Source organism: Thamnophis elegans, chromosome 1, assembly GCF_009769535.1.
Source record: "Thamnophis elegans isolate rThaEle1 chromosome 1, rThaEle1.pri, whole genome shotgun sequence".
NCBI lineage: Eukaryota > Metazoa > Chordata > Lepidosauria > Squamata > Colubridae > Thamnophis > Thamnophis elegans.
The window spans coordinates 25,303,781-25,331,050 of record NC_045541.1 but is presented as its reverse complement, the minus strand read 5'-3'; the positions used below and the strand labels follow the sequence as shown (position 1 = coordinate 25,331,050).

General features: G+C 41.0%; 1 long non-coding RNA gene across 1 annotated transcript in view; it reads left to right on the top strand.

The window, feature by feature from the left end:
• The window catches only part of LOC116503441, a 40,976-nt gene extending 13,986 nt beyond the window's left edge, over positions 1-26,990 (top strand). The window contains exon 3 of the long non-coding RNA XR_004254712.1: positions 26,708-26,990. This is a non-coding gene — a long non-coding RNA (uncharacterized LOC116503441). The remainder of the gene's footprint in view (positions 1-26,707) is intronic.
• Positions 26,991-27,270: the final 280 nt, after the last annotated feature.

Genomic DNA, 27,270 nt, shown 5'->3' with positions numbered 1-27,270 from the left:
TAGCAGCCAAGTATTTAGACACTATAACAGCAAGAGAACAAGCCTCAAATCGCTGCTCCTGGATCCATTTATTTCCTCAATTAGATATTCTTAGAGTTAATTTGATTGTTTGGATTGTTGAGGCCCCAAGCAATCTGTTTTTATTGTCAATCTCTCTCCCTGAATGCTCAAGGGATTGAGGAGAATAAAGTTCACCATGTTTTCTACTTCTTTGGAGAGCCCATTTTTTTGCAATAGTTACTCAGTAGTCAGAACCCCACTTTTCTGTCTAGAAGAGTCTCTGCGCACTAAACTTCAGGTGAAATAGAATTAAGTCAAGCAGCACAGGCCTCTTTTAAACCTCTTTTAAATAAAGAGATCATGAGATTGTTCAAGCAACTAATGACAGAGTTGCTGTTTGTCAGACTGAAGCATGTTAAAACTTTGCTAAAAGTTTGCTAAAAATGGTGGGGGGGAGTTCAGATAATCCCACTGTATCAGGGGTGGGTTCCTACCGGTTCGCACCGGTTCTTGCGATCCGGTTCGTCAGTGAACCCGGAAGTAATTAACTTCCGGGTTCCTAGCTCCTAGCCCCTGTCGCTGGGTGCCTGCAGGGTTTTTCTTTTTAAAAAACGCCTCTCCGGAGAGGAAGCCCTGTCAAAGCGCACCTTTCCCGCCTCGGCGGCTGCAGGGACCACCCCACCGCTTTACCTTCCTCCTCCTCCTCCTCCCCTTCCGCCCGCAGCAGCAGCAATGGCAGCCGAGCCGGGAAAGGAGCGCTTTGGCAGGGCTGTCAAAGCGCACCTTTCCCGCGTCGGCGGCTGCAGGGACCATCTCGCCGCTTTATTTTCTTCCTCCTCCTCCTCTCCTTCCGCCCGCAGCAGCAGCAATGGCAGCCGAGCCGGGAAAGGAGCGCTTTGGCAGGGCTGTCAAAGCGCACCTTTCCCGCGTCGGCGGCTGCAGGGACCACCCCACCGCTTTACCTTCCTCCTCCTCCTCCTCCCCTTCCGCCCGCAGCAGCAGCAATGGCAGCCGAGCCGGGAAAGGAGCGCTTTGGCAGGGCTGTCAAAGCGCACCTTTCCCGCGTCGGCGGCTGCAGGGACCATCTCGCCGCTTTATTTTCTTCCTCCTCCTCCTCTCCTTCCGCCCGCAGCAGCAGCAGCCGAGCCGGGAAAGGAGCGCTTTGGCAGGGCTGTCAAAGCGCACCTTTCCCGCGTCGGCGGCTGCAGGGACCATCCCGCCGCTTTATTTTCTTCCTCCTCCTCCTCTCCTTCCGCCCGCAGCAGCAGCAATGGTAGCCGAGCCGGGAAAGGAGCGCTTTGGCAGGGCTGTCAAAGCGCACCTTTCCCGCGTCGGCGGCTGCAGGGACCATCCCGCCGCTTTATTTTCTTCCTCCTCCTCCTCTCCTTCCGCCCGCAGCAGCAGCAATGGTAGCCGAGCCGGGAAAGGAGCGCTTTGGCAGGGCTGTCAAAGCGCACCTTTCCCGCGTCGGCGGCTGCAGGGACCACCCCACCGCTTTACCTTCCTCCTCCTCCTCCTCCCCTTCCGCCCGCAGCAGCAGCAATGGCAGCCGAGCCGGGAAAGGAGCGCTTTGGCAGGGCTGTCAAAGCGCACCTTTCCCGCGTCGGCGGCTGCAGGGACCATCCCGCCGCTTTATTTTCTTCCTCCTCCTCCTCTCCTTCCGCCCGCAGCAGCAGCAATGGTAGCCGAGCCGGGAAAGGAGCGCTTTGGCAGGGCTGTCAAAGCGCACCTTTCCCGCGTCGGCGGCTGCAGGGACCATCTCGCCGCTTTATTTTCTTCCTCCTCCTCCTCTCCTTCCGCCCGCAGCAGCAGCAATGGTAGCCGAGCCGGGAAAGGAGCGCTTTGGCAGGGCTGTCAAAGCGCACCTTTCCTGCGTCGGCGGCTGCAGGGACCATCCCGCCGCTTTATTTTCTTCCTCCTCCTCCTCTCCTCCACCTTGCAAGAGCCAAGGTGGCGTAGTGGTTAAATGCAGCACTGCAGGCTACTGCTAGATCAGCAGGTCAGCGGTTCAAATCTCACCGGCTCAGGGTTGACTCAGCCTTCCATCCTTCCGAGGTGGGTAAAATGAGGACCCAGATTGTTGGGGGCAATATGCTGACTCTCTGTAAACCGCTTAGAGAGACCTGAAAGGCCTATGAAGCGGTATATAAGTCTACTGCTATTGCTATTGCTCTCCTTCCGCCCGCAGCAGCAGCAATGGTAGCCGAGCCGGGAAAGGAGCACTTTTGCAGGGCTTCCGCCGCACCCCCAAGGACCGCTGACCTCGCGCTGCCGTTTCTTCTTCTTCCCCGGCCTTCCCAGTTAGCTTGCTTGAAGCTCCGAGGAGGCGGGAGGAGGGTCGCAGGAGTGGAAGTGGGGGGAGGTCTTCCCGGCCGGGAAGAGCTGAGAGGCTGCCGGCCCCTTTCGCAGGAAAGTTAACTTTTCTTGGCGAAATCCTGCCCCCCCCCCCCGCGTGGGTGAGCTGTCCTCTTCCCGTAAGCCGCCCGGAGTTACCTGTGTGTGAGGTGGGCTGCCCTATGCATTTGCGTGTATGCGCTGGAAAGAGAGTGAAAAAGAGAGGGAGAAATAATTATATTAATTAGATAGATCAGTCTTTCTCCACCTTGGAGACTTGAAAGTGTGTGGACTTCAACTCCCAGAAAGGGAGTTGGGAGAAAGGGAGAAAGGAGGAGAGAATGAAAGGAAGATGGGGGAAAGAAGAAAGAGGTAAGGAGAGGAGGATGGAAAGGAGAGAAAGAGGGGGAGAGAGGGTAGAAAGGGGAAGAGGAAGAGCAGGAGTAGGAGAAAGGTAAGGGAAGAAGGAAGGGGAAGGAGAGGAAGAAGGAGGAAAGTAGAGAAGGGAGGGAGAAAAGAAAGGGAAAATAAGGTGGTGTTATAACAGGAGGAAGGGATGGTAAACAAAGCAACCCAAACTGTATATTATAACCTATTAAATGAAATAATAAATGTATAAGAATGATAAATGTTAAAACACTTGTAACCAAACGACATGCTATATGTGATGATGGGTTTTTTTCTTTTTGTTTTGTTTTGTTTTTATTGTTGTGGGCATGTGTCGTCTGTAACAAAAAAAATTAAAAAAAATATTTTTATAAAAAGGTGGAGAAACACTGAGATAGATGATAATGAGGGAGGGAGAGGGAGAGAGAGAGAGAGACCATAACTAGATAGACAGATAGGCAGGCAGATAGACGGATGGATAGAGAGAAAGAGAGAGAGATAGGTAGGCAAGCAGATAGATGGATGGAGAAAGAGAGGGGGAAAGAGGGAGAGGGATACCATAACTAGATAGGCAGGCAGTTAGACAGATGGATGGATGGATAGAGAGAGAGAGGATGTATATAATTAAGGTGACCAGACGTCCCTAGCGAGGTCGCGGGCTGGCAGTAACTGCCGCGGCCTAGCTCCCCCCCCCTCCGGTCAATGGTGTCCCTCTTTATCAATCTGAAAATCTGGTCACCTTACTTGTTTAGGTAATTCTGAGGTGGTTGATGGTTCTGTGAGTGCCTGTCCTTTATAATTTTCCACATTGCCTTGATGGTTTTTATTCCAGTGACTTTGTCTTTCCTGTTCTTAGGCTTAGGAAAAAAAAAACTGGTTTCATTGGCAGTCTTTTTTTTGGGGGGGGGGGATTTTTATTTTTTTGGTGTTTTCCTAGCACTGTCATAGTTTGTGGGTGTGGGTGGGTGTGTAATGTCCCACAGTTATCTATGCATTAATAATGATCTAGTAATATTAATAATATCTAGTAATTAGTAATATCTAGTAATAACATCGTCTTGGACACTCCCATCCGGTAACATGGGCGGCAAGCCACTCCCATCTGGTCACATGGGAGGCAAGCCACTCCCATCCGGTCACATGGGCGGCAAGCCACTCCCACAAAGGAGGCCACGCCCACAGAGGTGGTTCGAACAATTTTTGAAACCCACCCCTGCACTGTATATAGAATAAAGATTATTTATTTCCAAAGTGACCAAGGCTAGCAAACAAGTTAGAATTTTATATTAAAATAATTCAAACCTCTAATAAATCTTATCGGAAGTTCCTTGTCCTGTCATTGTGTTGTCTAAAAACTATTCATTGTCCAGACTTTTTAACCAGGTACTGTATATCAAGACTGCCTGATTCCTCACTTCACACTCCTTTCCTAAAAATAAAAGTTGTGTGTATGTGTTATTTTAATAAAGGTGGGATTATCTAGCAGTAGATCTGAGTCGGGTCCCTCATACCCCTCCTGGCAAGTTAGAATCAGAAAATAGTATTTGTCCTTAGTCTCTGATTTTGGCTTGTTAGACAGCCATAAGCAAAAGGATCTTAGCTGAGATGTAACATTAAGTGAAACTGTGAGCCAGCATGAGCCAACAGTGTGGGACACCAGCCAAAAAAGCCAACACAGCTTTAGACTGCATAAACAGAGGGATAGACTCAAGATCATGTGAAGTGTTAATACCTCTTTATAATGCCTTGGTTAAGGCCACACTTGGAATACTGCATCATTTGACACTACAACGCATGTGCGTGCCCCGCGCGTGTGCACTTTGCGTGCGTGCATGTGGGTGATTCTGGGGCTGTTCCAACCATTCCAGTTGGAACGGAATCCAGAACCCACCACTGGACTGGAGGCTAAAACATATAAAGAATGGTTGCTGGAATTAGGAATTAGATGAAAAGAAGGACTAAGGCAGACATGATTGCAGTCTTCCAATATCTCAGGGATTGCCACAAAGAGGAGGGAGTCAAACTATTCTCCAGAGCACCTGAGGGTAGAACAAGAAGCAATGGATGGAAACTAATCAAGGAGAGAAGCAACTTAGAACTGAGGAGAAATTTCCTGACAGTTAGAACAATTAATCAGTGGAACAACTTGCTTCCAGAAGTTGTGAATGCCCCAACACTGCAAGTCTTTAAGAAAATGTTGGATAGCCATTTATCTGAAGTGGTGTAAGGTTTCCTGCCTAAGCAGAGGGTTGGACTAGATCTCCAAGGTCCCTTCCAATTCTATTATTCTATTCTATTCTACCCTACCCTACCCTACTCTATTCTATTATATGAAACACAGATTCGGGTTCTCTGGTTAGCTGCTCCACTTGACAGAAGAGCAAGTAGAAGTGATGAGGCATGGTAGACGTGCTCAATACTGATATATCGGAATTTGCAAAAATGCTGTAAACTGTGTGATATTCTTGACAGCTGATCATAATAATTCACAACAGCGATAATGGCACTTAGGTGGCATTGAAGGCCATTATTGGGGAACTATAAGCAATAGCTGCAGGCCCTAACAATAAACCAATGACAGTGTCCTTGGAGTGTACGTGTGTGCATTTTTTAGCTAAGACATTTCTGGAATTGTGTGCTTCAAATTGAGGCAGGAACCTTCTCTTTTTTTATTGTTGCTTTCCTCATCTCTTTTCATTCAATTAGCAGTGTTGATGTATACATCTTTTATTGTCTTATTCTTTAGCGTAGCCGGCATGAGCCAAGACTGCAGCATAGAGTACAGGAGAGAAAGGAAAATATAATTCAGTTGCATAGAAATTCTTCCAATAATGCCTCATCACTAAAACATTTACCTCTTCAAATATTCATGACCTGGTGTGTTGACCAGCTCAAGTATAGAAATGTAAATGTCTGAAATGTTAATTTTTAAAGATACTATCAGGTTCTTAAAAATATAGCAAGAAACTGAGTATTTATACGGTACATATCCTCTTTTGTGCAGTTATCCCTTGCTTATTTGACTGTCTCATTGAATGATAGTTGAAAAATATGATGAAATTAAAAAAAAAAGTTTGCAACCAGTCCTGGGATTTGCAACATCACCTTTTCCATGTTCCTTACTTGATTGGGACAAGCAGGGTTTATGGAGTACATGGAAGTGAAGTCACAAGTCGCACTTAAGTGCGGTTTTGCTTAACCACCCATAGTGGCTTACTTAATGACCAAGTGGGAAGTGATGTTGTAAATCCATCACCATCAAATGATTTTCCGCTTAGCGACTGCAGCACTTAGCAACAGACTTGCCGGTTCCAATTGATGGTTGCTATCTGTAGCGTAGGAGCTAAAATATGCTCAGGTTCTGGGCATTGTATTTATCTTTTGATGTATTTATGTATTTATCTTGAGTCGGTAATTCATTTTATTTTGCAGACTGCTAACAAAGACAATACCCTGAAGAATTAGGGACAGAGTCTAATTATGTACTTCATTAATTAAATAGAAATTAAATAATACATACTCCATTGCTAAAGGAGCTTACTTTTTGGGAAGCATTGATAATGCAGATTCTGTCTTGAATCATCATCTATTCATTTAACTCAAGGCGGGCATCGTACTGAGCTACCTCAGAGTCTGGGTAAGAAAATGGTTTAGATCTGAAGTGCTTCTCCTCCCAAGACAGATCCATTCCTCAGATTATATATATAGACTTCCCTTGTGATAGCTCGTGCTTTGCATTTCCATAGTTATTTAACTTCCAGGAAATTGGTTTTAATTCTACCGAGTAACCAGAAACCTCTCTGAGCTTTCATTTCATTCCAAGGAATCTTGTGAATGATTTCTTTCTTACGCCTCATCCGAGTGGTGTCTCGAAACTGTGTAATGTGATGTGCTTTTTTTGTTTCCAGCTCAACTGACTTCCAAATCCCACTCAGTGGTGAAATTCATTTTTTTTTTACTACCGGTTCTGTGGCTGTGGCCTGGTGGGCGTGGCAGGGGAAGGATATTGCAAAATCTCCATTCCCACCCCACTCTGGGGCCAGCCAGAGGTAGTATTTACCGGTTCTCCGAACTACTCAAAACTACTCAGAACCTGCTGAATTTCACCCTTTGTCCCACTGCTGTATCTTATCATTCTACCTAAGCAGCTCAGCACATTCATACATTTTAGCATCAGCTTGGCCTTCAAAATCATTCTTTGCCTTCAAAATCATTCTTTAGCAACAGTATATTGGTTTCACTCTTGTGTCCCAGTTCTCTTTTATGGGGAAATAGCAATAGCAATAGCAGTAGACTTATATACCGCTTCATAGGGCTTTCAGCCCTCTCTAAGCGGTTTACAGAGAGTCAGCATATTGCCCCCAACAATCTGGGTCCTCATTTTACCCACCTCGGAAGGATGGAAGGCTGAGTCAACCCTGAGCCGGTGAGATTTGAACCGCTGAACTGCTGATCTAGCAGTAGCCTGCAGTGCTGCATTTAACCACTGCGCCACCTTGGCTCTAGAAAGAGCAAGCTGCCTCTTTTTTTGAAGAAACCTCCTTGTTTTGAAGTTTTGAAATCTGGCAAGAAAAGGGTTGCCCCTAATAAATTATCCACAAAGTGTTTATGTATCTTGACATACCTTCTGAATATCATAAGCCCTTTTTTGGGGAACTATGTGGAAATGCCTTTTTTAAAAAAAAATATAGATTGCTGGTTTTTATGATTTGCAGTCCAGTAATAAATTCAGAGCATTTGGAATGATAATTCAAATAAGTAAAAAATTTGAACCAGATCCAATTACTTTCTTAACTATTTTTTACATCTGTTTCGAATGCCTAATAAAAAACATGGTGCAAGAGGGTGTATTGTGACCATGGTATTTCCCCCCCCTTCTCTCTCTTTCTCTCTCTCTCTCTCTCTCTTATCTAGAAGTGAAATTGTTTACATCCTTACTGTTCTCAAACAAGATAATAATTTTTATAATAGGTTATGCTCTCTCTCTTTGCCATCTGTTGTCCAATAAATTTACCTGTGCTTCAGAAGTCCTTGTGTACACTAACCCTGCCCTACCTTTTCAATTACCTGCCTTAAGGTGATGTACATGGAGGCTGCCTTTCTTTTTATCGCCACAGAACTGTTCTTGTGAGCCTGGGATGAAAGAGAGCAGAAGACACACAATCACCCTGTAAGCTTCGTCGTGACTGAATGGGGACTAAAAGGTGGACTACGGCAAACACTGATTTCCCAAATTGGTGACTGTCTCTATATTATAAATATCAAAAATCCCCTTTCATTTGAGCTCATTCTGGGTGACTGAATTGACTTGTCAGTGATCATTCTTTGGGGAGACATTTTCTGAACAACAGCATGGAAGTAGGTTGACACAGTGATTTCTTTCAATTTCCGGGATTTTTTTCCTTTCAATTTGCCAGTCTAGCCTACAGCTATAGATGGTCTCCTATTCAAGGTACTAGCCTGGCCTGGGCCTGCTTAACATTTTGAGATGAGAGCAACCAAATATTATTTTATTTATTTTATCTACACCACCCATCTCACCTAGTGACTAAGTTTGAAATATTAGGAGTAACCAAAAACAATATACGGATTGAAGCAATGGTGAAATGTAAATTTTTCCCCCTACTGGTTCTGTGGGCATGGATTTTTTGGGGGGGAGGGTTGTCATGTGACTGGGTGGGCATGGCTATGTAGTCATGTGACTGGGGGAGTCAAAAGACAGAAACTCACTTTAACAATGTTCTGCTGGAGCAGGGGGTTGGACTAGATGACCTCCATATCCCTTCCAGCCCTGGATTGCTGTGCTCTTTCAAGATATCCTCTGAAGCTGCATCTAGTGCAGGTTTGTGGTCCTTCCTCCCTCTCCTTTTTCCCTCCCTCCCTCCCTCTCTCTCGCAGCAAACCCCCCCCCCATCGCTTTATAAAGCATTTTTTCCCCTGTCGGTTTGGCTGAACTGGCAGGAAAAAATGCTTTAAAAAATGGGAGGGGGGAGCTTCCGCTGATCACGCCGCTCACCGCTGATCCACGCGATTGTGGAAAGCTTTTTTTTTTCCTACTGGTTCGCAGAACCAAGAACAATCATCCCTACCGATTCAGCTGAACCGGGCTGAATTGGGAGGATTTCAACCCTGGATTGAAGGTTGGAAGTGGATGTTAAAAAAATAAAGTTTATATTCAAGGACCTCAGTGATTGGTTGAGTTATTATTCCCCTTGCTATTGGATATCCATTCACTGCCTTGTTAAAATATAAAACTGCTGTCCAAATTACAAAATATGAAACCTCTTGAGGATTCTACAGACTACAATTCTGTGTTTCTAAAAAGTTAAACAAGTTGATCCACGGCAGAAGGACGTTGTCATCACACAGTAAAGGTTGACAATTTCCCGCATTGTTGAGTGGTTTGCATAACTCCAATTAATGGCAACAGTGCCCAGATAGAACATGCCCAGCCAGTAAATCCTGCTAGTATGCTTGTTCCCTTGCTCCACGCATCAAATTGCTGGTCTCCTCGGAGAGTGCTTCAGAAAAGGATAATTAAATTAGTGCATGTTGATTAAATGCCCAGGCCACCCAACAAGATGATAAAAACAAATTCCTGCTTCGGTATTGTTGTCCTAGAATAAATACAATGTTCAAAGACTGCAGGTAATCTTTGACTTACCACCAGAATTCAGCCCAATATTTCTGTTGCTGAATGAAACATTCGTTAAGTGAGTTTTGTTCCATTTTACGATTTTTCTTGCCACAGTTGTTAAGTGAATCACTGAAACTGTTAAGTCAATTATGAATACGGTTGTTAAGTGAATCTGTCATCCCCATTGACTTTGATTGTTAGAAGTTCCCAAAAGGTGATCACATGACCCTGGGACAATGCAACCATCATAAGTGAGTCTGTCAGGCGTGCCTTCTTCAAAAACCAAGAAAGAAATCCCCCAACTCCATGGTTTGAGAGAAAAGGTACTTTTATGGAGTATGAAGTGATGGCAGCAAAAGAAAAGCAAGATCTGAGGCTAAAGGTGCAAAAATAACATATTGAAAGAATTCCCAAATCTCTCCCCCCAAGGACCCAGGCTGAATGCCCAATCGCCAGGCCCCATGGTGTCATGTAGGGTGCATCTTCAGGTGAATTCATCCATCTGGTATGCTGGGATGGTTGACCTTGAATGAGCATAAACAAGTCCATTCAGCTGCGCCATAGACGATGAGAGTAATCCTCCCTTTTACTTCACACAGATGAGACATCTCCACCAGCTTGCTTCCCCCCCCCCACTCCAAACACCTATTCCTCCTCCCCCCATTACTATGGCAGCCGATAGCAAGCAAGCAAGATAGAGGCTGACAGAGTCAGTTGCCAAACATCTGAATTTTGATCACATGACCATGGGAATGCTGCAATGGTCATAAGTGTGAAAAACTTCTAAGTCATTTTTTTCAGTGCCATAACTGAATCATTACTAAATGAACTGTTGTAAGTCAAGGACTATCTGTATTCTGGATCTGGGGTTACGTTGTAACTATTTAGGAAATAAAATCACCTCATAATTTTATGTAGTATGGACAGTGGCAGTACTAAGGAGGACCTGGGGCAGTTGAAACCACAGGTGCTCTGTGAGGCCTGAAATGATATTTAATAGTGCCATGTTATGGGGAGTAAGCACACTATATAGTGGTGCTTAAAAGTTTGTAGATACTTTTGAATTTTTAATATCAATTTCAAAGTTGCTCTGTGACAGTGATGGGCAGACTCAATATAACTCACTCTCTCCCCCCCCCTCCTTGATGTAATACAGCCATGTTTTGTAAAATCAGATAATTCAGCAAAACCTCTGTCTGGACATCCCTACAAAACATTGGACAATATGTGAGTTACTGTATTTTTCGGAGTATAAGACACACCTTTTCCCCTCAAAATAAGAGGGTGAAAATCTGGGTGCATCTTATAGACTGAATAGGGGCATTTTTTGCCTTCCAAAACCCTCACCCCTTCACCAAAATGGCCATCCATAGCCCTTAGGAGTCTTGTAGAGTGCTCCTGGGGGCTGGGGAAGCTGCTTTTTGCTCATTTGGGGGGGGGCTACCCCCCCAGAAACACACCACAAGCCTCCTATTCAAGCCCTTTATTTGTGGAAAAAATGGGCCTGTTTTCGTGAAAAACAGGCCGTTTTGGGGAGGTCTGCAGAGTGCAAAACCTTTTTTTTTTTATTTGCTTCTTCAAAACCTTGGTGCATCTTATACTCCGGTGCACCTTATACTCCGAAAAATATGGTAGTTGAATTTACTTTGATTTCTTATCATTAATGGCAGTGTTCATAATAATGCCATTTTGTGACACAGATTGCCACAAATAGTGCAATTTACAATTTAGTGCACATTTGAGGATAACAGAACTCCTTTTATCCAGTTCATCCATTAAACGTAGGTCACATATATAGGCAGAATTCAACTAGCTATTACTGTCCAGTAATAATGAGTTTTCAAACTTCTATACTATAATAATAGAGCTTCACAAACATAGAGTTTCCAGAAGTGTAACTATGAGTCTGTGATGTGAGTCAACTTGGTAATTGATTCAGGGACATCTGTAAGAACAGTAAAAAAAAATAAGATAGTAATTTCAACCATGCAATTGAAACCCTAAATTCCTTTTGTACATGCATCAAAATCATGGCTGCACATAAAGTGGTGAGGTTTTGATAATAATTTATTATACTTGCATGCTGCCTGATTCCCAATTATCCTGGATGAGTGACTCATAATAATCAAGTAAAGAAATTACACAAGCAATTTCAACCAAACTTGGTTCACAGATGACTTACTCTCTGGAAAAAAGTACTGTGGGGGTAAGACTCCTAACACCCCTCGGGGTGTGTGTTCGGTTAAGATGCAGCCTGTTGTGCCTTAAAATGGCTTCTACTGTACAGCACAGTGGAGTTACCATGGTAATGGCTTCACAGTACTGTACAAGGGGGCTCCCTCTGGTAAGGGGGAAAATCCAACATTAGAAATTACATTTGGTCTGGACATTTTCCCTCTATAAATAAATACCCAGGCAACGCCCGGTTATTGGCTAGTTAAAAATAAAGGTAAAGATGGCAGGTGCAATAAAGCGAATTATCTTATTCTATCTTGCCAAGGATCTGAGTGGGCAGCCAGGTTTTCATGGCTCTTCTACCACCATCTTCATATTTTTTTAACCATCACCTTCAACCCTCAAAAACCTTTGTATCTACTTTAGATATGTCTACGTGTGATAGCATTTGATATTCAAGTAATGGGAGTTGAAGCATATTTTTCTTTCTCTCAGATGTAATAATGCCATTATTGTATATTGAAAATAATTTAGCCATTTATACTGTATTCATGCACAAAGCTGAGCTGTCCTTGGGTTTCTCACTTGACAATATAATTATGTCTCTTCCTAAGTAGTGAGGATTAATGTTTTATTTCTGCTGGCTAAAATGTTTGTCTCTACTCAGTATCACTAATGTTCAGCCTAATTTAGAGAGTTAAGATGTGTACCTTGCTTTCTCTCAGTATTGATGGACAGATACATCAACTGAGTTTTCCCTCCTTTAGCAAGGAAGCCATGCATCTGAACAAGATACGGGAAAATGCGTCATTGGGTATATACTGTACCCAAACTTTTAATACTAAAACTGATCTTCAGATGGAATGTGACCTAATAATATTTTCTTACTGACGTACAGACATTCAGGTCCTTTGACACTTTGGGTGCAAGAGTAGTAATGACTATCCCCCTCCATTTCTTGGCAACTTGGGTAACAGGACTATTGTTGGGAAACTATCAGTCAGGCAAGGAAGAGGGATCAAGTGGGGAGTTAGTCTCGAGTTGTTGCACAGCCACAAATGACCTGGGACTGATCTCTCCCCCTTGAGTTCCATGGAGCCTGACTATTTGTTTCCAAGGGAAGGCAAAAAGCCTGAGAAGATTCCTGTATTATAGGCAGGATACAGTAGAGTAGTCAACTTGAACCCTTTACATCTGGATGTGATTGCTTGAGCCTGATAACTGTCCCTCAACTAATATGGCTCATTCAGTTTTAACTGGTTACATTATTTTGCAATTGGGTCATGTCCTGTTGGTTAAGTGGTTAAGTAAAGATGCTAGAATGTAAGGAAAAACAAAGAATTCATTCTCTATATTTACTAAGTGCTTCCAGTTCTAAAATAAAAGATTCTAAACTTTTTATGGCTCTAATTTGGAGGAGTTAAGCAATTTTTCCAAAGTAAATTATATTTGAGAAGCAGTTGATATAATGGTTAAGGCATTAGGCTAGAAATTGTGAGACTGTGAGTTCTAGTCCCTTCTAAGTACTGCATTCTAACTAACCACTGCGCCAGAGCCATGGTGGCACCATGGTTAGATAGAATCCAGTACTGCATGCTAATTCTGCTGATAGTTTGATCCTGACCGGCTGACTCAGCTTTCCATCCTTCCGAGATGGGCAAAGTGAGGACCCAGATTGTTAGGGGCAATATGAGGACTTTAAAAACCGCTAAGAAGGGTTTGTAAAATACTGTGAAGTGGTGTATAGGTCTAAGTGCTATTGCTATTTTCCTTCTTTCCTTCTTTCCTTCTTTCCTTCTTTCCTTCTTTCCTTCTTTCCTTCTTTCCTTCTTTCCTTCCTTCCTTCTTTCTGTCCTTCCTTCTGGTTAGAGTGCAGTATTACAGGCTAACTCTACCCACTGCCAATAGCTTGAATCTCACCAGGCTCAAGGTTGACTCTGCCTTCCATCCTTCCAAGGTGGGCAAAATGAGGACCCAGATTGTTGGGGGCAATATACCTCTTAGAGAGGGCTTTAAAGCACTATGAAGCGGTATATAAGTCTAAGTGCTATTGCTAAGGCACAAAGCCTGCTGGGTGACCTTGGGTCAGTAGCTCTTTCTCAGCCTTAGGAAGGAGGCAATTGCAAACAACCTCTGGAAAACCTTGTCCAAAAAACTACAGGGACTTGTTCAGGCAGTCTCTCAGAATTGGACACAATTGAATTTAAGAATATATAAATAAGCCTGCAGAAGATGCTTCCAATTAGTAAATCTGCACGTAGTAGCTATTTTATATCAATTTCTATTTGTAAAAAAAAAATATTGTCAGTTGTACAACATCTATGAATCTGTTTCCAATACTTACGAGGGCTTAATTATTATGTCAGCTGGACATTTACTGTATTCAACCAAGAGGTTTATTTCCTAGGATTAAAGCTAATAACAGTTGTCAGTCAAGAGGAGGAGGTTTGAGGGTATCACATTGGCAGAAGCATGACTGGGAAACCTTGTCAGGCTCTTCTCATTTTTAACGAATTAATGCTCCAGGCCATATTCCATTTTCTCGAGTGCTTATGAAAATTTAAAGTTTTTTTTTTAAAAAAAGATATCATGGTGTCTTGGTCTGAAAACCTAATGAATAAATATGGTTTCTTATTACTAAGATATTGCTTGATTATCAAAAAGCCTAAAATAATAGATGGAAGGAGCTTCACTTTTTAATCTTTCCAAATGGATAGAACAAAGTTTTTTTTTTTATGTTTTCAATTTGCAAAATGTTACATCTGAAAACAACCCCCTAAGAGGAGTGATTGACAAATGTTCCCAGATGTAAAGCATTCCTAGCAGAGCAGAAAAAGGATAAATGAATCAGCGAACTAGGGTGTAACCTATGTCCATGTGATAATGTAATTAAATAATGCTTATTTACGAGAAGGGGTTTATGGTCGCTAATGGATCTTAAATGCATTACAGCCTGCTGGCTTTGCATTTGGTTTCTCAAAACCATTATTATGCCAAGGAAATATAATAGTAAATTAACATACACATGCTTGTTGTGGGATACAGGTAGTGAACATTCCTGATTTTCAGTGTGTAGTTTGTTTGCCCTGGCAAAATACATTTCAAGAGAAATGAATGGCAAATAGACCTTTGAACAGCAGTTGGAATTTGCAGACAGTTACTTATCTTAGCTATTCTTCCCAGCAAAGAAATTAGAGAAGGGAGTCGATATATGTAAACAATGTTATTTCTTGTAGGGGCAGCAAGCTGCCTAGCAGTTGTTTCATTTGTGTGCGTCTGTGTGTGCGTGCAGGTGGAAAGATTATCGGTCTTTCTTTCGCTGTTAATTTGGATTGCCAGCGATAAGGCAGAGGCTGTTCAGTTAGGATGCAGATGCAGAAACATTAGTCCTCTACAGCTGCAAAGAGCACAGATAAATCAGCAGAGTTCGCCTCTTTCCTACATCACTAAGGAGAAGCTGAGTACAACTTGACCATGTGCCTGAGTGGTCACATTGCTAAGAAGAACGCAGGATGGATAAAAAATGTAAAACAGACTCGTGCGGCTGTTTGCTGGCTTAGACTGACGAGAATCCAGCACTGTGAGTTTTAAAAGCTTTTAAAACATGCTATTCCATGCCTGGAGATGATGTTTCTTCTTCTTTTTAATGCATATTACTATTTTTACTTTTCAGGGGGGTGGGGTGGGGTTGGAAACAGGAGATATGCTTGAATTCACGCCCTGTATGATTATAGTGATACCACTAATTAATGGCAATTCTCCTTTTTAACATTTGTGTGTAGTTTAGTGTAAGAGTCAGGGTGTTTTGCATTAGCTTTCTTAGTTTGTTATGCTTCAAATGAAGAAAAGAATTCTCGAAGATCAAAAACATATCTCTGTGTACTTATTTGGCTCGGCAAAGATTGTAATTATTTTATTCTGAGTTAGAAAACACAAAGAATAAGAAATATGTTTTAATAGTTTAGGTTAAAGGAATTGAATAGCGATGGTAATTTTCCTGACATTAGAAAAATTGAGCAGTTGTTGAATGTAATATTGCTTCGGCGTCTCCGAAAGAAAGGATTTAGAAAAAACAGCATATAATTTGGCAGCACAGCTCCAAGTAAGATTAACACCTGCACCCACATGCAACTTTTGTGCCGATCTACCCAGAAGCAAATTCTACTTAATTCAATGGAACTTACCCTTAAGTAATTGTGCTTAGAATTACAGTCTCAATCACTCAGTAGTTTAGGGGGAAATAAGTGTATTTTAAACGTCTCAAAAACTGTTTTCCTGAGTAATAGTACAATGCTGCCTTAATGCTTGCTTCAAGAGCCTAATAGAGTTGCTCAGAACAAAATGCTTTAGTAATATGTGCACAGTTGGAAAAGGCAACACACAATGTTTTGTTATTGAACTTAGAGGAGGGAATTCAAAGGGGAACGTGGCTTTTGTGGAAGTAGGAAAGAGGTTTTAAAAAGTGTGCATTTAGAAGAAAGGAGTACCAATTTCACCATAGTTATTAGTTAGAGCAGCCAACAAAAATCTGGCCAAACACATGATGGCAAGAAATATAGACAGTTGTAACTCACTATGAGTCTGGGCATTGATTATCTCAGAGTTCAGTTTTCTATCTGTTAATATAATGGTATTGGGAAAGATCTTAGGATCATATTGGCGAACCTATGGCACCCATGCCAGAGGTGGCATGGAGAGCCCTCTCTGCTGGCACATGTGCCATTGCCCCAGGTGAGATCTCCATGGTGTTTCTTTTGTGAGCTTCTGTTTCCCTGCAAATGACGAAACAGAAGCTCACGAAAGAAAAAGATCTTACCTCTTGCATTGCTGCCAGTGTTGGGATGCCCCTCCTCCTGCTGACCAGCTGGTCTTTGGGACTCTGCTGCGCATGGGCGTCTGCGTGCGGACGTATCCATGCTTGCACGCATGTATTTGTCGGTGCATGTGGACCAGGGATGGGTTCCTGCCAGTTCTAACCTCTTCTATAGAAGAGGTTCCACAAATCTACTGTGCCATTTAGAACTGGTTCCAGCTCCCTCCCTCCCACCCGTCTGCACATCATCAAGATGAAGAGCGAGAGGAGGAATTCTGAGAGTTGAAGTCCACAAGTCTTAAAGCTGTCAAGTTTGAACATCCCTGGGTTTTTCTTTTTCTAAAGGTTTAGGGGTGCAAGGGTCTTGTAACAGCTTTAATACTTGTGTGCTTCAAATGCCAGAGTTTCCGAGTCAACATTTTGGTTGCTAAGCAAGAGCATTGTTAAATGAGTTTCACCACATTTTACAAGTTGGCCATGCCCACCCAGTCACATGACTGCCAAGCCACTCCCACCTGGTCACATGGCCGGCAAGCCACTCCCACCCGGTCACATGGCTGGCAAGCCACTCCCACCCAGTCACATGGCTGGCAAGCCACTCCCACCCAGTCACATGGCCAGCAGGCCACTCCCACGCAGTCACATGGCTGGCAAGCCACTCCCACAAAGCAGGCCATACCTACAGAAGAGATTCTAAAAAATTTTGAAACCCACCACTGATGTGGACTTTTCAGTTTGGGCATGTGCGCGTGCCGCAGTTTGCGCATTCGGTGTCTAAAAGGTTCGCCATCACTGCCTTAGGAGTTGAGGGGAAGAGATGCTGATTAGGGAATGTTCAGATAAGGGAGAGCATAGTCTGCAGCGGAATAGTGCCCGGTGAAGACTTTATGAAGGGACTCTTTCCAGCTTTTTAGGCTGCAAATGAGATCATGGAGAGGAGAATTGTATTTTCAAACTTGCAATATGCTGTTAATGTAACTTTACAGTAAAGTAGAATTAGCTTATCTGGTCGTGTTTCCTGTCTGTGCTACCTGATAAGGCTAATATCAATCTAGCAAGTCTCATATTCTCTTCCAAGGAGAGGAATTTCAGGAATGGACACTGATCCTCAAGGAATTCTCCTGCTACCTGCTGAGCACCTGGCAGCAGCGTTGCTGCAATACCAGCAGCAAGTGGATGCACAGATGACCAATTTGCAGAATGCCATGATAACAACTAATGCAATGACTGGGGCAGAATTTGCCACAATCTGCAGCCACAAATTGCTAAGCCAAAGCTCCTGTGTTCCCGTGGGAGTTTGCTAGAGTTGTTTAATCAGGTCCATAAACATTAACCATAGCTACTGCAGTTCCTGCTATTTTATCACATGAAATGAAATAATGCTCATTTACATCAGTAGTAACCAATATAAACCAATTGGGAATTCTTTTTGAACCAAAATGCCACCCCAAAAGCTTTCATTGAAGTATCTGTGAAGTAAATCTATCCTACTTACTCCTTTATTAATAGAGATTCATCCAATTTCATTAAATGAGTCTTCTGTAGATAAGCAGCATTGGCCCTTAACAGTCCCTGAACCCTTCTTTGCTTCTCTCCTAAAAACAGGGATCTTTTGTTTGCTCCATAGTGGACGGAGCAACAGGCTTAGAAAGGACCCTCCCTAGTTTCTTGGGTTGTAAAGGAGATGGTGAGAGATTTGTAAGAGATGTCAAAGAGCCGTGGTGGTACAATGATTAGAATGCAGTACTGCAGACTAACTCACTGTTCACTCCAGGAGTGCAATCCTAACAAGGTCAAGGTTGACTCAGCCTTCTGTCCTTCTGAGGTCAGTAAATTGAGGACCCAGATTGTTGGGGGCAATACACTGACTCTGTAAACTGCTCAAAGGGGGGGGGGGTGTAAAGCACTATGATGAAGCTGTATATAAGTCTAAGTGCTGTTGCTACTTTCAGAATTGCAAAATTTGGTTATGTAGTTTTATAATAAACTAGAATCAGCTCATCTGTTTCCTGTCTGGTCTACCTGGTAAGGCTGACAGTTGGTCAAAATAGTGTGTTGCAAAGATGGCTAGCTGTGAAAAATATGTGACTTTGTCACCTCGGTCTTTAGACTGTTTTAGAGCCGAGGTGGCGCAGTGGTTAGGGTGCAGTACTGCAGGCCACTTCAGCTGACTGTTATCTGCAGTTCAGCGGTTCTAATCTCACCGGCTCAAGGTTGACTCAGCCTTCCATCCTTCCAAGGTTGGTGAAATGAGGACCCAGACTGTGGGGGCAATATGTTGACTCTGTAAACCGCTTAGAGAGGGCTGAAAGCCCTATGAAGCGGTATATAAGTCTAACTGCTATTGCTATTGCTATTATAATGGAAAATCCCGTAGCAATTTGTTATCAAATAAAATAATCAGGAAATCTGACTCAGATTTATTTATATGCTATCGTGGTTTTCATCCAGGAGCTAAGACAGCATGCATGCATTCCCTCTTTGCACTTCATCATCCCCACAACTACAGTTCTCTAAGATAGGTTGGCCTGACAATGAATGGGCCAAAATCACCTTGTGAGCTTGCATGGTTGAGATGGACTGGAATCCAAGTCACCTGCTAGAACTTTCCAACCATGAAACCTTTCCCATGAAACCTTTTTCGGAGTATAAGATGCACTGGAGTATAAGACGCAGTAAGGTTTTGAAGAGGAAAATTTTTAAAAAAAGTTTTTGCACTCTGCAAACCTCCACAAAACCGCCCATTTTTTACAAAAATGGGCCTGTTTTTTTTTCAAAAAAAGGGCATGAATACCTCTTAGGAGATTTGTAGAGTGCTCCTGGGGAGGGGGGAGTACCCCCCCCATGAGCAAAATGGCCCGTTTTTTGCAAAAATGGTTTTTGTCCAAAAAAGGGCACAGATAGCCTTTAGGAGGCTTATAGAGTGCTCCTGGGGGCTGCAGGGCGGGGGGGGGGGGGAGTTGAAGTCCACAAGTCTTAAAGTTGCCAAGTTTGGGAACCACTGCTCTAGAGTATCCCATTTAGGCCCTTGCACTGTAAATAGCTAAGGACAGCTAGCAGAATTTGTGCTAATAACATCAAGATTAAGTTCTGGTAGCTTATTCAAGGTCTTTTTGAATAAGAAAATCACTCATTTGCTTGAATGATGGGAATTATGTATGACACAGGCCTTTAGCGTAGAAAGATTCACACGCAGGCTGCTGGTTCCTATAATTTACTTCTTTTGGGGAAGGATAGAATAATCCTATATGGTGGGTAATTACAAACAAAAGGAGGCCTGCTGAGAATTGGCTATTATTCTAGCTGTGTTGTGACAGTCAAAATGAAAAAGCTGGATAGATCTGGTAAGCATGTGAGTGAGTTGAATGGTGTCTTACATAAAAGTACCGTTTGCATTTCAAAGGCTAACTGACCTCTTTTAATCTTGAGATTGTATATTCCTAATGAACTTTGTCTCCCGACACAGTTATTCTTTTCAATTGTGCAACACCCAACCATTCTGAGATTTTTTTTTGAAAGCTAAACTAATATTAATACTGATAAGCTGACATGGAGTTTTTAAATCAGATGTGTTAGAAAAAGAAAGAAACTGAAGGCTTTATTTTAGCAGCTCAAGAACAAGCTTTACCAAGTAATTGCATGAAAGCAAAAACTCAACATGTAACAAACAACATTAAATGTTGCCATTGCAGTGAAAAGAATGAAATAATTAACCATTTGATCAATGGCTGCAGCAAAATTCATAACCTGTAACTCCAGAATTATTCATTTCAAAATTTGCCAGAGGTTTAAAGCAAAAATTACTGGGACTATCTAATTGGGAAGATTTTGGAAAATTAAAAGTTTTTAGATCCAAACAGATAGGCATTTTATTCATGACACATCTGATATAACAGTTACTGAAATGAAGAAAATCTGGTTCATTGGTGTTGTTATTCTGAGTAATGCTTGGATTGAGGAAAAACAATTAGAAAAAATGATGAAATAATTTGCAGGGATTTGCAGATCAAAGTTGAACACTTATGAAAAAAGAAATGTTTTTATACCTATTGTGATTGGAGTTCTTGGAACAATACATAAAGAGCTTCCTGCATATCTGGAAACATTGAATTTACCAGATTTGAACACCTAATTTTACAAAAAAATTCCACCTTACTAGGAACTGCCCATATATTCTTAAATGGTACCTTAGTAATTCTTGAATCACTTAGTTTCCACCAGTCTTAGACTATGAATCAAATAGTAGATTGCCCACACGTAGTAGTAATGTGGTCCCAGTGGTTATCAGCACATTGGGTACCATTACTAAAACATCTTGGCTAATAATTAAGAAATATGTCCGTTGATGAAATTTCCATCTGTCATTTATAAAAGGGCAAAAGGTTACAATGCTCAGATCCGCACATATACTACACCAGTGCTTTACATAACATAATATTTACAGTTATGACAGTAATGAAAAAAGTAAAGTTGCATCTACAACCTTCACAGGACTGTAAAACAAAGGAAAACTGAACTTATTAGAACTTTGCTTAATTATTGAGTTGCTGATCCCAATTGTAGTGGGTCCCTAAATGGGGACCACCTGTATTTCTTGGAGCATATTTTATATCAATAAGCATTTTTATAGCAAATAAAGATGCAGGGTTATTCTTTATGCTTTACTGGAGTTTTCCCCCTCATAAACTCTGCATCTACTTTAACATCCATTGCTCAAGTCTCCTCATTCCTCTCCTCCATCTTCCCAGTGAATTGACCATAGGAAGGTGAACAAACAACAATCAGCTAACACCCCACTAGCTGTTGTTTTTCCTCAGCATTTTTAAATGCTGAGGAAAAGAAGGACTATGGGAAACATGATACCAATATCTCAGGGGTTGCCACAAAGAAGAGGGAGTCAAACTATTCTCCAAAGCACCCGAGGGTCGGACAAGAAGCAATGAGTGGAAACTAATCAAGGAGAGAAGCAATTTAGAACTGAGGAGAAATTTCCTCAGTTACAACAATTCATCAGTGGAACAACTTGCCTCCATAAGTTGTGAATGTTCCAACACTGGAAGTCTTTAAGAAGATGTTGGATAACCATTTGTCTGAAATGGTATAGGATTTTCTGTCTAGGCAGGGGGTTGGACTAGAAGACCTCCAAGGTCCCTTCCAACTCTGTTATTCTATTCTATTCTATTCTATTTTTGGATGAGGAAAAATAAACAGAATCAACTCCTAATTAGCCACTGTGTAAGACAAATAGCAAAGCCACTTGGGAAGACTGAAGAATGATGGCACAACATCACCACAACACTTTGAATTGGATAAGCTTCATACCATAGATGTGTGGTTCCAATCTTGGGTTGATTCAATGCTTATAGCAGAAGACGTCTGTCACTTTCCTCAGTACTTTGTACTGCTGTGCGTCAATCAGAAACATGACTTTTGAATATTCTGATATAAAGAATATCAGAACGTTCTTTTGAATACTTTTGTTCTCTGATCCTCTGGGCTTAATTTGAAATTTATGCAGAAACCTGGAGCTGATGTTGTGACAATACGGACGTGCAATCTCGGAGCTCCGAGATCGCAGCCGATACTTTTACCGCTGGGTGGTCCATCTGGACATAAACCGTCCCAAAGAGACGGTGGGAAGAGTACGTCTTGTTGATCTCAGAGACATCGCAAAGTCCCTGATTGATCCAAGAGAATCTCTTCTAGCCGGCGATAGAAGCGCAGCCCCAAGCTGCTGAAGTCGGGACAGCTCCGCAACTGGAGGAAAGCGGAAAGAGAAAGTGTGTCCATCTGGTGAGGAAATTTTATTTTTACAAAAGCGACTGCCCAAAAAAGATTAAAACCAAATTAAACTTGTAAAGAAAAGAAGAGAAAATAAGCGGCGAATGTAAGCTATTTTGGACAGTGTGTTATCCTTTTTTTTAAATCATGTTCCATGGATGGAAGTTTTGCAAACACTTCCTACTTTTTAAAGTGAAAATATTGACTTTTCTTCTTCTACTTTTTTTTTTACCTATGGATTAAATCTTGTTTTTTACTTTCACAATACTGGTTTGGATGGGTTTTTTTTCTTTTTCTTTTGTTCCATTTAAGAGCCTTGTTTCTTTTAAACTTGGAATATAAAAAGGAATATAAAGAGAGCAGTAATATCAGAAGGAAAAGAAGTTACACTGCCACTTGGAGGTTGGAGGCTGAGTTCTGGGAATATTTTTCTCTCTCTTTTCTTCGATCATTTTGACCTTGCACTTCAAAGGTTTTAGCTTGCAAAGAGATAAGATGGGTTGTTTATGCAGGCGCCCTTTGGATGTCTCTTTGGCAGAGAGAGAGAAGTGAAAAACAAAGCTTTGTTTTCCAACTAGAGTGGCAGTGTTTATAAATTGGGCAATGACACAATACCAAGAAGAAACCATAACATTACAACAGATTATGTTTGAAATTCAAAAATTATTAGAAACATCAGAGAGAATTGAGAAGAAATTGGAAATTATAGATGGTAATATAGCAAAATTTGATGAATTGAAGATAGCCAGCTAATGGGAAAAGTGGAGGTTAGACTCTCAAAAACCCAAGGGAAAAATGAACAAAGAGGCAAGATAACTGTGGATATTGACAGTGATCTGAGCGTGGTTGGAAACGGAAAGAATGGAACATGGAAAGGGAAGAGAGATGGAAAGGAGCTCTACCCCAGATTTCAAGGTATAGAAGGAGAAAAAAGAGAAGAATTGATGGATTTAAGGAGAGGAACTTTGACAAAAGCACTACTGATAACCAAAGATAAGTGGATTAAAGAAACTGATGGAGGGTTTCGAGAATTTATAAGATATGGAACAAGCAACAAGGTATGAAGAGAAGTCCACACAAAGTTGATTAAGGAAATAACCAGAAGATTAATCCCACATAAGGCAAAAGAAATAAGATTGTACTACTACTGGAAACACACAGGTTGAGATATGAAAACTATTAACAAAATACTAGCTAAATAGTTAAAATTAGAGCATTATGTTAAAAAGGAAGTGTTAATGGATATAGCTAGATAGATAATTGATAATGATATAATATATACATATGTATTGGTTTGACAAGAGAAAATTTGGGGTAAATTTTTAAATGGTGACCATGACAGGAAGTTTAGAAATTTTGTTATGTATGAAAGCCTATAATATTGAAATTGGCTTGATCATGGATATAGTTAGATAAATAATTGATAATGATATAATGTATACATATATATTGGTTCGACAAGAGGAAATTTGGTATAAATTTTAAATAGTGACCATGAAAGGAAGTTTTGAAACTTAGTTATGTATGAAAGCCTATAATATTGAAATTGGATATAAATTGTAAACAGTGATTAAGAAAGGAGGTTTAGAAACTTTGTTATCAAACATAATTTATATTTAGAATGTTTCACAAAGATAGAATGTTGTTGGATGGTATTGAAAATAGATAATGGAATGCCATTATGTGGTTTGCTTTGAATTTTGGAATATTTGTTATAAAGGGATGTTAAAACAACTATAGTCATATGAAGGATAAGGTGTGATGATAGTAATATATATAAATGTATTTGATGTAAAATATATAATTTGATATGGATTATAGGTGATGGCTGTGGAAGGGATACACAAAAGTTCTTTGTAACCAATTGACACACTTTTTATAATTTGTAATGGAATATATTTTTATGGTGTTTGTTATGTCTTGTTTGTTTATGTTTATTCAAAAATAAAAATATTTTTTTTAAAAAGAATATCAGAATGTTCTTTTGAATACTTTTGTTCTCTGATCCTCTGGGCTTAATTTGAAATTTATGTAGAAACCTAACAATAAAACATGAGATACATTTAGTTCCTCATTCTTTAGGGGTAATAACTTCCATGTTGGGAGATCCTATAAAGCCGTGATGGAGAACCTAGGACACACATGCCGGAAGTGGCATGCAGAGCCATCTTGCTGGGCACACGAGCCGTCGCCTGTTGCTCTTCTGGTTTCCGGCGCGCCAGACAGCTGTTCTTCTGGTTTCCGGCATGCACATGTGACCGGCCAGCTGGTCATTGCATGCGCATGCACACCAGAAACCAGAAGATCAGGTGGCTGGTGCACATGCATGCACCGGAAACCAGAAGTTCATTTTCCCAGCATGCACTTCTGGTTTCCAGCACACGGGTGTGTTCACTCCTGTTTCAGCACTCAGTGCCGAAAAGTTTTGCCAACACTGCTATATAGCATATTTATTTTCCTTTGAAGGGATAACTGGATATTTTCTTAAAAAATAATAAGATATGCAAACGTTAGCCCCAAACAACCTTAACTTCCCCTTATGCAAGCAGCACAATTATGAAATCAGATAAATAAAATGCACCAATCTGAAGTTAAAGTAATACATTAGCTGCAAGTTGAAGGCTTCCTATGAGTACTTACTAGGAGAAAACAATGAATTCAGTGGGTTTTGCTGTTTGGTATGTTTGCGGCTAGGATTCCTTCTTTAACATTTGCCTTCAGGGCCAAATACGTAATGCATTGGCTCTCTATTTCAGGCTTCTTCAATGCCCTGATTTTTGAGGGTGCAAATAGAGAATGAAGGAGTTTGTATTCTCTCTTTGACATTTGGCTCCTCTTTGTCTAAAAGGTTGGGTAATCTGTTGCTTTTCTTCTCAGGCTAGCTTGCCCAGACCACATGTTCTTTGATTCTTCTTCTGCTAGGTTGTACCTAGGAAGGTGCTTGGCTTTGCCTGTCCCTCTGATGTGATTCCGGAAATAGATCTCCTTTGTGTTATAGTTATAAACCTGTTTTACTAATCATTGCTCAAGTGAGCTTCCTGCTGTCAGGAAAGCTAGCATGGCTTCCACCTCCTATACCTGGCACATTCCAAGTGTTTCGGACTATAATTTCCACAGTTCCCTAGGCAAAATTGATTTTGGTATTTGACACTTTTTGGGATTAAAATCTCGGTGGTCTCGCTGAGCAAATAAGTTCTTTTGTTTTTCATTTCCTCTCACAGTACAGGTAGAAGATTTGACAAGCAGGTCATATTTTGATTATTACTGAACTGAAAGCCATCATAGAAATGTGAAATCAACTTTTTGAATTTTGGATGATGGATGCTGAGAAGATACTGAGGATCAGTATCTGTCATTATTCCCAAGACGTGTTTCTGAAATATGAAATACAAGAAAAATATATCTAGTTCAGAGAGTTGTACATTGTTTTTTTTTTTTTTTTTTTGCCATGCTTTATGTTTCAGGCACAAATGAAGTCACAATGTTTGACATAAATTTAACAGAACAATAACATTTCACCTGAAGGTCAGCAATATTTTCAGTTATGGTCCCGAAATCTCACAAGATCGTGTGCTACTTCATTAAAACCTTGCACAGTTTGATATTCTTATACTGTTCTGCCCATTAAAATTGTTTTATTATTTTTAGTTTCTTTTGATTTTTCACTTAAATCGGTTTGGCAGTCATTTTGGCCTCAATGAACGCTTAAGCCAACTCCTGGTTTGTTTGGGGAAAAAAAAATTCTATGATTGCAAGCCATTCTGTTTTGGATGTGCTTCGGTTCTCCAAATACTTGCAGGTTTTATTTTTTTACTTACAAAATTTATATCTATATTTTCTCATTCATCTTGACAGCTTTGTGCTTTGCTCATATCCCTCAGGATCCAAACTAAATAACACTTTAATATTTTATTCCTACTCTGTTCCACCACTGGCTGCAGGTCTCTTAGCGAACGAGGATTGATTCCAGCAACTTTGTTTGCAAGTTGGAAATGGGGAGCAAATTTGTGTAGTCTGTGTATCATGCTTTTGCTTTGCAGTAACATAGCTTGTGCACCATTTTCATCATCCGCTAAAGTGGGCTACAGTGATCCTCCTAATCTACATCTGTAGCCATAGATCATGTGCACTGACCTATGAAAGAATTCTTCAAGCAGTGTCCTACAGCGATGGTAGAATGTATAAATGAGGCTTTCCTAAAATTGCAGAAATAGTAGCCAACTGAAGGTAAGACTCATTAAATAGTCAGTATTCTTGAATTTGTCCCTCCCTTTTCTCCTTTTCACAATAATATGAACAAATACACATTTCATTGATCTGACACCACAGACAAACATGATGATTGATACCAGTCATGTCTGTATACAATATGCATCACAAATCATATCTAGTTCAGCAGCCAAATAACAGAGAATAACTATTAATCCTCATATTTATAGTATTAAAACATAGAATTGCTTTAGTATTTTTTTGATAAATAATTTGTAGTAGTGATTTTTCTTAAAAAGAATTATCTGTTTCAGAAATATAGATTATGTATATATTTAAAAAGTTTCCTTCCTCATGTTTGTTTCTTACAGATTCCAAAATTAGAACAAAACACAATTCGTTATGGGACTTCTGTTGCGAGGAGACATTGAACTTTTGCATTCTCTTAGCCTGAAGGCGGTTGTGCCAGTGGATAACCTGCTTTTCTTTGCTAATTATGCCTAAATTTGACAATATTGTACTTTTGATTCTGTGCTGCGTAAACTCTGTTTGTATATTCTGAAGTTTGTTCAGTTGATAAAATTTGTCTCAAAAGCTACTGGAGCCTTGCTTTTTACTTATTCAGAATGTCAACACATTAAAATCAAAATTGCCAATGATTTTGTCAAAGTTGAGTCTCTCTTCTGCTTGTTTTTCCTTTTTTTTAAGTCTGGGTCTGATTAAAACTGGTGGGAATATTAAAGTTGATACTCTGTATAGCTTTGTAAGCTCCTCTTTTAGTGAATCTAAATGCAGAACAGTTTTTAACTTACTCTTAAACTTCTTAATGTATAAACAAACAGTGCTTCAGGAATAAGAAACCTTTAGCATCTGCAAATATTGTTGATGGCCGTGACTGACTGATACTTCTGGAAGCAGTAGTTTAATTACATCT